This window comes from Fukomys damarensis, unplaced genomic scaffold, assembly GCF_012274545.1.
Source record: "Fukomys damarensis isolate Sample0158 unplaced genomic scaffold, DMR_v1.0_HiC HiC_scaffold_16, whole genome shotgun sequence".
Classification (NCBI taxonomy): domain Eukaryota; kingdom Metazoa; phylum Chordata; class Mammalia; order Rodentia; family Bathyergidae; genus Fukomys; species Fukomys damarensis.
Genome location: NW_022900928.1, coordinates 29,197,066 through 29,205,224, shown reverse-complemented (window position 1 = coordinate 29,205,224; position 8,159 = coordinate 29,197,066). Strand labels below are relative to the sequence as shown.

The 8,159-nt window shown below is 37.6% G+C and overlaps 1 pseudogene; it reads right to left on the bottom strand.

Moving 5' to 3' along the window:
- Nucleotides 1–449: 449 nt before the first annotated feature.
- On the bottom strand, nucleotides 450–4,462 carry LOC104853886 (annotated as a pseudogene).
- Between the last annotated feature and the right edge of the window lie 3,697 nt (nucleotides 4,463–8,159).

Genomic DNA, 8,159 nt, shown 5'->3' with positions numbered 1-8,159 from the left:
CCCCTGCCCTCCCTTCACCCCCTCCTCCCCTCCCCATCTACAACCACTTTATTTCCATCTTTTCATTATCTCACATTTTTTCTTTTCCCTTTTTACCCTTCCCCTACCCATCCCACCTTCCCTACACCTTTAGCTCCTTTCTTCCCATTTCTCAATGTCAGTAATATTGAAGATATACTCCTAAGTGAAATAAATAAGGCACACATGTGTAAATACCAAATAGTTTCTCTGGTGTGAATAATCTGCAATAATACAGAAGATCCTAATAAGGTTTTTATTTTTTAATTCATTTTTTTTCATTTTAAGTATCTGCACAGAAATAAAAAATACAAATAGTCTGTTTTAAATGTACATGAAGAAAAATGAACACTTCCATGAAAACTCAACTTTATACAACAATGTATCTTAAGCATCACATACTCTGTAAACAGCATTATTAATGCATAATATTAAGGGAAGTCAGCTGCCAAACTATTCACAGTCTCTTTTGGAATGTCAAGATGAATTCCTTCAAAATAGTGCAGGAATCTTCTTTTACATTTTTCTTGTTCTTTTAGCTTCTCAGTGCTGCAAATGTTTCAAAGAGTTGGCAGGTACTCAGTTATACCGGCTTGTTTATTACCCAGGTTTAGTAGAGATTGAGTAGAAAATACACTTTTAATGATTGCTATCCTCTTCCAAGCAATGTCCAAATTAGCTGCTGACTGGCTAAAGCATACATTATTATGCTTTTGTGAAACATAACAAGTAAGCTCATTGACTGGATCTCTTCCTAATTTCTTGCAAGAATTCAAGGAGGATTCCAATGTTTTTGAAATAGCAGAACACTTAGTAAAGCTGAGCGCTTGTATAGCTGCCCTCAGTTCCGCAGAGCCTTGAGAAATGCTTCCATCACCACTCTCCAGACTAAACTCATCAGAAGGTCCACTTTTAACCTTTCCACTTGTCCAACAGAAGTCATTTTTACCAAGTTCCTTCTAATCCCTTACATCAGTTAAAAAGTCATCTAAGGACATGTTATCGATGAACTCAGTGTGAGTATTTAAACAATGAGAAACAAGGACAGAGCACAGTTTTTTCAGAGGTGTTTTAGGAGGACAAGGAATAGATTCAGTATCAGACTCTGAACATTGGTTTAGATTCTTTGTCTCTGGCTTTGTTGTCTTCTAAATTTGAGGAAGATATCAGGGATAGGTTAATAAATTCATCAGACAAGTCCAAGCCAGTGTCAAATAAATCATTATCATCTAGTATCACCATCTTTTTCTTCGGTTTCTCTTTCTGCAACTTTTTCAATGGCTTCTCTCCTTTGGAACATTTCCTGACAAGACATCTCATACTTTTAGTTACTGCACTGGCGTCCACAGTTACAGAGGGGCCACAAAGTTTTTTTGTTTTTGGAATGGTATCAACTGATAATGGCAGGATGAACTCAAGATTACTATATAAAAAAATCTGTATTCTGCATGTGGAATTCTGTAAGAAGATGAGTTTATGCCATCTGCCTTTGTTGTGATTTTACATTTAAATAAAAATAAGTCTTCAGATGGGGAAAAAATGTTCTTGAGTCCAAAGGTCTCAGCACAGCCAAAGTCACATTTGGGAAGGACTTTCCAATTCTTTTTAGTATTTTTAGCGTTATTTTTGGCATTTTGGCAATCTTTAGTGCAAACTAGTACATTTCAGCTACTTCCTCCAGGCCTTTCTTTTAAAAATCCACCTCCTCTTCTAATCCAAAATTATAAGTAAAGGATACTTCTTCTGATATCACACGCATGTGCAGTTAACAAGGTTACAGTCTCTCGTATCAGTTCTTAAATTTTCAGTTAAGCACATCATTTGTAGGTAGCTGGCATCATTTAGCAGCGAAGGAGTACTGAAATTGATTTCTTCAAAGCTGCCATCAAACATTAAACAATGTTGGATCACTTGTATAAGGATTACAGGTCGTTTATTTGTTGCTATAAATGTTTTGATTGCATTAAAAAACCCAGCATCTTCATCAAAAATGACATCAGCCTCCTCAAAAAGAATGAGAGATGTTGCATATTTTCCTGTTGGGTTCCTCAGGTCCAAATTCTATGACATTTGAATTCAATGCATTTGTAGATTTAGTCTGAGTAATTTGCTTTTGTTCCAAAGAATTTTTAATTATTATTTTTGAGAAGTGCTGTTGTTTATTCATTATTTTTGCATTTGGAAGATACTTTAAAGTAATTTGCCAAAATTTTAGGGGGAAGTGCTGTCTTCTGCCTGCTACATTTGGGTGATGATGGAGGAAGTTTCCATGGTGATGCAACAACTTCCTCAGGGGAGTTTAATTTTTTTGGTGACTTGTTATGCTGTAGTTATTTAAAAAATTAGAGCTTTTGTGCATTTACTCCTTGTTTGTCTACTTGATGAGACTGGGTAGCTTCTTTCAGTTGAGATAAAATTTGTCTACCACTGCACTGGGAGGAGGCATTCACCTCAAATATCTTGAATCCAAACTCCTGAGCACAAGCACATACCATGGCAGTTTTACCCACTCTTGTCCGCCCTGTTATAAGAACAGTGTTGCAGAGACGGCTCTCTTCACCTGAGCTGCCTTGACAGTCTATGCTATCTGAAAAATCTTCCTGTTTGTCATCTCTTTTTCCCTTCAAGTTCTATCTTTTTTCCAGTTCTGCTCTTCTTTTCCAGTCTTTCAACCAGCTATGTAACTTTTTTATAGCTAACTCATTGCCTATGAGTTCAATGGCGTTCTGAGGTTGGTACTTTTCTATCCAAAGTATGTCTTCAGTTCCAGAATCAGGAATGGAAGATATTTATGTTGCAGACTCTTTGTTATCATCTATTATTACAGTACCATTATCCACTACTGCTTCCATTTTCACTCTACATGTACTTAAAGCAGTTTGTTTCTTCCAGGATGTTTTAGAAAATATGCCTTTGGAACAATCTAGCTTTTTACCAGAAAAGTGGTTGCTTTTGTCAGCTTCTGGCTTTTCACTTATCTTTTCTGGATTCACTGAATATTCATTTAGTTTCTTTCCTTTGACTTCAGAGTTTCTGTCTCCATTTGTTTCCTTTTTGTTTGTTTTTGTGTGACATCAGGCTCTAGTTGTGAACTTTCTTGTTTACCATGATACTCAGAAAGTACCTAGTATCAATTCAATATTATTAGAAGCAAAGGAAAATATTTTCCCAAAGAAAATGCAGGATTTGACCACCCATTTCCTCCAATAAGGTATTTCTTACTTCTTTAATAAAATCATTCCTTGTCCTCATACACATGACAGCAGAACCACTGTTCAAATTTGAATCCAATATTGAGAATTCACCAAGAGCAGTAACATGTTTGGAAATATGTTACTTTTATATCCTGTTCTTTTTTTTTTTTTTTTGGCACTGGGGATCGAACTCAGGTCTTTGTGCTTTCCAGGCAGGTGGCAGAACCACTGAGCTATCTATATTCCTGGCCCTATAACCTGTTCTTTAAATTTAGTTTAAAAAGCACAAGAGGGTGGTTTTAAATGCCATAAGAGCAATTATCCTTTTGTTATATATGAACAACTGCCTGGAAACTGGTACTCGCTGAGTTATACACAGCCAGTGCAGCAGCTTTCCTTGCAATTTGTTGTTTCAACAAATCTGGCAAACCACTCATTAGAAAACGACGCTTTGCTTTAAATTGTGCATCACAATCCTGAGATCTTTCAGATGTATCTTGACTGCTCTCATCCAAAACAAGGATAAGATCAGCTGTTTCCTGAGTCTTTTTGGCAAGAAATTAAAAGAGCAATTTTCATTTTCCAGGTATATTTTTAGGAGACTCCTTAAAGTTTTTTCCTAGCACATCATTTAAGCACTGTAGTTTCTTCTGATTCTTCTCTGGATTTTTAAAAGAAGTAGACTCGAATCTATTATTATTACAGAGTCATCTGTTTCTGAAGATTTCTCCCTATCTCAAAGTGCCTGATGCCTAGAGGAATGCCTTAAAGGTAAGACTATTTCAATAGCCTTTGACCTATTGATGTATAAGGCTTTTGCTTTCTTAATCAGTTGCTCAGCTTTTGAAATATTTTTGAAGTACTGTTTGCCTTTCTGGTCTGAGAAGTCAAGTCTCTATCAGTTGCTTCAGACTTCTTAGATCTGTTCTTAGATTTTTTGGAAGTGCTAATTCTGGTAAATGTCATTCTTCTTATTTGTGGGGGAAATCTTTCTAAAATAATCCAAAATAGTGCTGGATGCTGGTGGAGAGAAAACCCTGTCTCCAGTCTTCTCCATTGGTGATAAATACTTTGTAACTGTTTTGCAGGAAGGTCTGTCATCATTTGTCCTTCTTTGGCATGGCTCAGTCTCATAGTCCTTTATGGAAGGGAGAGCAGCCACCATGGCCAGGATCCCCACCATGCTCACTGCTTCCCAGAATCGCAGCTCCTAGGACCATGTGTGGTCCAGCCTAGCCAGTCTGAAGGTCACTGAGGTGGCCTGCTCCTTACAAGAGGCCACCGGCTCGGGTTAGGCTCCCCTGTGTCCACCAGCACGAAGTGAGAAGGGATGCTGGGCCCAGCTCGGCGGAGCCCAACACAGAAAGAGGCAGTGAGAAAACGAGGCACCTGGGAGGCAGCCAGCAAATAGTGTCCCTGAGGCAGGAGCTCCAGGCTGAGGGTTCTGGACTACCGCCAGCCCAATGGAGATAGCAGACAGAATACAGACTGGACTGGGGGCTTCAGGGGTTGTTCTTTTCAATTGGGTTTTTGTGCTGTCCTTTTAAGCCCAGGATGGCCTTGAATTATCACAGATTCTCCTGTCTCAGCCTCCCCAGAACTGGGATTACAGGTATGCACCACCATGCCCAGCCTTAGGCTCAGGTTCTTATTCATAGTAGGTACTGGACAAGCATATTCAAATGAATGACTCATTAAATGAATAAAAGTACATTAAAAAATCAATTAAAATGAGTTTCAGATTCAGGAATATTTTCATCATTCTTTTCAGTTTTAGTACACCTAAAAACCAACTCTTATTTTCAGAAAGTGCTTTGGGTTCAACTCAGAAGAAAATTCTTTGGTGGGGAGAAAAATCCCAAATTTCAGAATGGCATTTGCTATGGAATAATAAGAGGCAGAACCCTATACCACTAGGGCAAAGCCAGTCAGCACCACCAAAACAACAACGATTTAGAGGCTGGGTGGCATTCGGAAAACTGACATTATGCATCAGGGACTGCACTGGGTACAGATAAGTACAAGTACATCATCTACACAATCCTATCAACTGTCCTGTGGGCATTCTTCCTGAAGTACCCAGGGTCACAGTCCTTCCTAAAAGGGCAAGCAATCCCACTCCGCTCTACCTCACTCCTGCCCCAACTCTGAATTAGCTATTTTTCCCTGTGTGTGCTCACAAACCCTATAAAATACTTAATCTATCACCTTTCACATTCTACTGTAGTTACTTGTCTATTCCTTTGAATCTTCCACAGAATCATAAACTATGAGCCTATGTCTTATCAGTACTGTGTTCTACTTCCTTGAGCATCATGCTTGAAGCACACTTACTTGTGGAATGAAGAGAAGATAAAATACATGGGTAAAGTGATGGAACTAGAATTCCAACCCATGTCTGACTCCTAAACTTGTGCTTTTTAATTCTATGCTCAATTGCTATTATTTTGTAAATTTTATTTCATTGAAGATTTCTGCAAACAATTGTGGGTTTCTTTTCCCCACAAAACAGATGTTCAAACACTGAATTATGACCAAATTAATCAACTGATGTGGTAAGCTGGCACTGTGAAAAATCACCAAATCTAGCTTTTATGACATTTTTGGTTTAGAGCTAAGTCAAAAAGGCAGAGATTGTCAACACCAATAATTGTAAGCCTCATTAAAGTCCCAAATGAAACTTCTACAGTCCTAGTAACAATATTACATACATTATTACTTTTGGGACTGACATAAATAAAACTGAATAAAAGATTTGGAAATAAATCCACTTAATTCCACTAAATCAAGTTTTCAATAACTGTGTGCATAAATCTGTTAACTACTTAAGTTTTAAAGGCTAATTTTAGACCATCTATCATAAAACCAAAAAACTTTTACCTGTTTCCTGGATGTCAAAGCTCAAAATCATATACATAAGTTAGCTAAAGTCAATTTTCTAAGTGAATATACTGAAAATCCATATATTCAGAAGTTCCTTGAGAAAGACATATTTCAATTGTGAAAAACAGAATCACCTCTACTCATCATCATACCCAATTCAGAGTACAAAAGGACACTGCAGAAGCTCCTAAGTCATTCTGTTAGGTATGGACTTCACAGGAGGAGGAAACTCCAAGGATCACTGATCTGACAGCAACTCACGTAAACATCTAGGTTGTCATAATCAATTTGTTTTAATTAGCAATAAGTTTTCTCCATTTCTGACCAGTCATTTGGAGCTGACCTCTGACGAGTACTTACAAGTCATCGAAATCTCATTTTATTTTATAGCCTCATATTTGTTATTGGGCTAATCTTTACCTGTTCTACATCACACAACAGCTCAAATATTTGAATGGCCCAGCAATAAATTTCCATGGTCCCCCTGGGTCATTCAGATGTTAGCTGTTAAGTAAAGCTAAAAGGATCTATGCTTCATAAATTTCCTTCAGGGTCCACATTTACTCTTACAGGCTAGGCTTTCAAGCCCAAACATCTTTATAGCTATGTGCAGTGATTTATTAACTCCTCCTTGTTTTTATCCAAAAGATCAATCACATATGTATCAATAAGCCGGTGTGTTGGTGACTGCTTTTTATTGTACATATAACCACCTGCCTTTAATACAAACCTCAGCCTAAGCTTTTGTAAGCGCTTGCTGGATTTTAACAACCTTCACCTGTTTCTAATTTGGTATAAAACATATGGTTTAGTTCTGCTATTTAGTTCTAAGCCAGTCTTTCCTCTTTTGGACCCAACGATATAAAAGAAAACAATTCCAAGGCACAAGATCCTATATTTGGAGGATGTCATATAGATACATATGTATACACAAACACACAAACCCCTCACTTATTTGTACAATTACTTCTGAAAAGCATTTTCCCACAAATAACAAAGGAATAAATATTTTACTGTGATGAAATTATTACATTTCTTTGAAAAAATTAGGTTGCCTTATATTACTCTTGAGGGTTCTAAAAATTATGTTTAAACTGTGAAAATGACTGTTTAATCTTAGTACCTCAAAAAAGATAACAGCACTATCTAGCTGCCTGTGAGTTCAAGGAAGAGAATTCCTATCTTTCTGGTCAGGAATTTACATCTGGCCAGGGGAAACCAAGATTTTCTTTTCCTTTCCCTTGTCCTCCTCTAAATTAGACCAAAAGTTTAAGAGGCAGGGAGCCAGCAGAGAGAGAACAACAATCTAACACAGCATGGTAAAGTCAATACCAAAATTAAGAATGTCTGGGTGCTAGGGCAGCAGGAGTAAATCCTCAGGAAAAAGTGACTAATAGAAATGTCTAGCAGAGGCAGAGAAAGCAGCCCAGCCTCCTACAGCTCTCCCAGACTTCTTTCCTGCACGTCTTCTCCTCTAGTCATGCAGGGGTGGGGGTGGGGAGGGCTTGACAGCCTGGCCACAGCTGGCACGGAATCTCCTACTCAAATCCTCTCATCCAGAGGCCCACTGCAAATGCTCTATCCTTCTGGAGGCTCCCCTAGTCCCAAATCAGAAGGGAGAATGGGAGCTATCAGTATTTACCCTTCATTAGGAAGCACATACTCACATTAAGCTTTGTTTTACATGTTTACATGTCTGTCTTGTGCAATGATCTAACCTACCAGGTATTAAATCAGTGTTCACTGAACTGCATTAAATTGGATTATAATGAATATGAATGAAGTAATAAAGAACACACTTACAAATCAGTGTTTATATTTATTGAAATACACATCTGAGGATTTAAAAGTCAAATTGTTCTGTAAGATGGATTGTAAAAATAATAGCTTACAAATTTATTAGCTAAAATATCTTAGCTTTCCATCAAGTCTTAGACCCCAGCACCAATCATTCTCAATACTTTATGCTACTGTTTCTTGGTATTTACCCAAAATGTTTCTAATTAATATTCTTATAGACCCATTTCTTGATTCCATTGTTTTAAAAAATGACCAACCGACAAT